Here is a 3,408-nt window from a genome sequence, read left to right on the forward strand (position 1 = left end):
GTGATGATAAGGTCATGGAGTATTGTGAAGACAGGTTTCAGGGAGCATTGTGATGACATATGTCATGGTCCATGGCGATGACAATGGCATGGAGCTTTGTGATACCAAATGTAATGGAGGATTGTGATGACAAATATAATGGATCATTGTGATGATTAGGGTTTGGAGCATTATGATTACAAAGGCCAGTGAAAATTTTGATGACAAGGTCGTGAAGCATTGTGATGACAAGGTCCTGGAGCATTGTGATGACAAAACCATGGAGCCTTGTGATGACAAGTCTCATGGAGCATACTGATGAAAAGGGGAATGGAGCATTGTGATTACAGGGGTCTTGGAACATTGTGAAGATAAGGGCAGGGATCATTGTGAAGAATAGACCAAGGGACATTCTGATGACATGCGTCATTGAGCTTTGTGATGAAAATGGCATGGACCATTGTGATTACATGGGACTTGGAGCATTGTGATGAAAAGGGCATGGATCATTGTGATGAAAAAGGCATGGAGCCTTGTCATGACAGGGTTCAAGGAGCATACAGACAACAAGTGTCAGGGAGCATGTTGATGACAAGTGTATTGAGCTTTTTGATGACGAAGGTCATGGAGCATTGTGATGAGAAGACCATGGATAATTTTGATGACGAGCATACTGGGGCATTGTGATGACAAGTGTTATGGAATATTGTGATCACAAGGGTTTGGAACATTGTTATGACAGATGTCATGGAACATTCTGATTTCGTTGTTATGACAATAGCATGAAGCATTATGATGATGGGCATAGTGCATTGTGATGACAGGGTTCATGGATCATTGAGATGAAAAGTGGCATAGAGCATTGTGATTACAGTGTTCTTGGAGCATTGTGATGAGAAGGGTCATGGAGCCTTGTGATGACAAGGCCATGGAACATCGTGATGGCAGGGGTCATGGAGCATTGTTATGACAGGTGTAATGGAGCATTGTGATGGCCAGGGCTTGGGGCATTGTGATGAGAAGGCCATGGAGCATTCTGATGACATGTGTCATGGAGCTATGTGAAGACAAGGGCATGGAGCAATGTGATGAGAGCGTTCATGGAGCATTGTGATGACAATGACATGGAGCATTGTGATGCCAAGTGTCATGGATCTTTGTGATGACAAAGGTCATGGAGCATTTTGATGGCAAGGGCGTTGTGCATTGTGATGAGAAGGGCAGGGAGCATTCTGATGACAGGGTCATGGAGCAATTTGATGAAAAGTGTCATGGAACATTTTGATGACAGGTGTTATGGAACATTGTGATTTCAGGGGTCATCGAACATTGTGATGATAATTGCATGGAGCATTGTGATGACAGGAGTCATGGAACATTGTGATGACAGGGGTGAGGGAGTATTGTGACAAATAGTGATGTAGCATTGTGATATCAGTGGTGAGAGAGCATTTTGATGAGAAGTGCATGGAGCATTGTGATGACAAATTTTATGGAGCATTGTGATGACAATGTTGTGGAGCACTGTGATGACAAGCGCATGGTGCATTGTGATGAAAAGGGTCAAAGAGCATTGTGATGAAAAGTTCATGGAGCATTGTGGTTAAAAAGGTTACAGAGACTGTTGATGACGAGGGCATGGACCATTGTGATGACAAAGGTCATGAGGCATTGTGATGACTGGAGTCACGGAGCATTGTGATGACAGGGGTCATGGAGCATTGTGATAACAAGTGTATGGAGCATTGTGATGACAAGGACATGGAACATTGGTCTAACAACTTTCATGGAGTATTGCGATGAGAATTGGAATGGCACACTGTGATGACAAGGGCATGGAGAATTGTGATGACCAGGTCATGCCGTATTGTGAAAACAGGTGTCAGGGAGCATTGTGATCACATATGTAATGGCCCATTGTGATGAGGATGGCATGGAGCATTGTGAGGCCAAGTGTCAGGGAGGATTCTGATGACAAAGGTAATGGAGCATTGTGATGACAATGGCTTGGAGCATTGTGATGACAAGGGTCAGGGAGCATTGTGCTGACAAGTGCATGGAGAATTGTGATGACAAGGGTCATGGAGCATTCTGATGACAAGCTTGTGTAGTATTTTGATGACAATGGCATGGAGCATTGTGATGAAAATGGCATGGAGCCATTTCATGACAGGGTTCAAGGATCATTCTGATGACAAGTGTCAGGGAGCATTGTGATGACAAGTGTATTGAGAATTGTGGTGACAAAGGTCATCGAGCATTGTGATGAAAGGGGCATGGAATATTGTGATGACAGGCATCATGGAGCATTGTGATGACAAGTGTTATGGAACATTGTGATCACAAGGGTTTGGAGCATTGTGATGACAGAGGTCATGGATCATTTTGATTTCAAGGAGCATGGAGCATTGTGATGACAAGGGCATGAAGCAATGTGATCCCAAAGTTCATGGAGGATTGTGATGACTATGGAAATGGAGTATTGTGATGACAAGCGCATAGAGCATTGTAATGACAAGGTCATGTAGCATTTTGCTGACAAAGGCATGGAGCATTGTGATGACATGTGTCATGGAGCACTGTGATGACAAGCCTCAAGGAGCATTGTGAATACAGGCGTCATGGAGCATTGGGATGACAAGGGCATGGATCATTGTGATGACAAGGGTCATGGAGCACTGGGCTGAAAATGTTCATGGAGAGTTGTGCTGACAGGTGTCATGTAGCATTGTGACGACAAGGGAATGGAGCATTGTGATGACAAGTGTCCTGGATCATTGTGTTGTCAGGTGTCATGAAGTGTTGTGGTGACAGTGGTCATGGAGCATTGTGATGATATTGACAATGGAGCATTGTGATGAGAAGGTCGTGGAACATTGGGCTGAAAATGTTCATGGATTATTTTGATGACAGGGGTCATGGAGCATTGTGATGACAAGGGAATGGATCATGATGATGTCAAGGTCCTGGAACATTGTGATGAGAAGACCATGGAGACATGTGATGGCAAGTCTCATGGAGCATTCTGATGAAAAGGGGCATGGAGCATTGTGATTACAGGGGTCTTGGAGCATTGTTATGACTAGGGCATAGAGCATTGTGATGAGAAGGCCATGGAGAATTCTGATGACATGCGTCTTGGAGTTTTGTGATGACAAGGGCATGGAGCATTGTGATTACAGGGACCTTGGAGCATTGTGATGAAATGGTCATGGATCATTGTGATGAAAAATGCATGGAAACTTGTCATGACAGGGTTCAAGGAGCATACTGACGACAAGGGTCAGGGAGCATTGTGATGACAAGTGTATTGAGCATTGTGATGACAAAGATCATGGAGCATTGTGATGAGAAGACCATGAATAATTGTGATGATGAGCGTCATGGGGTGTTGTGATGATACGTGTTATGCAACATTGTGATCACAAG

Source organism: Mesoplodon densirostris, unplaced genomic scaffold (genome assembly GCF_025265405.1).
Source record: "Mesoplodon densirostris isolate mMesDen1 unplaced genomic scaffold, mMesDen1 primary haplotype scaffold_37, whole genome shotgun sequence".
Lineage (NCBI taxonomy): Eukaryota > Metazoa > Chordata > Mammalia > Artiodactyla > Ziphiidae > Mesoplodon > Mesoplodon densirostris.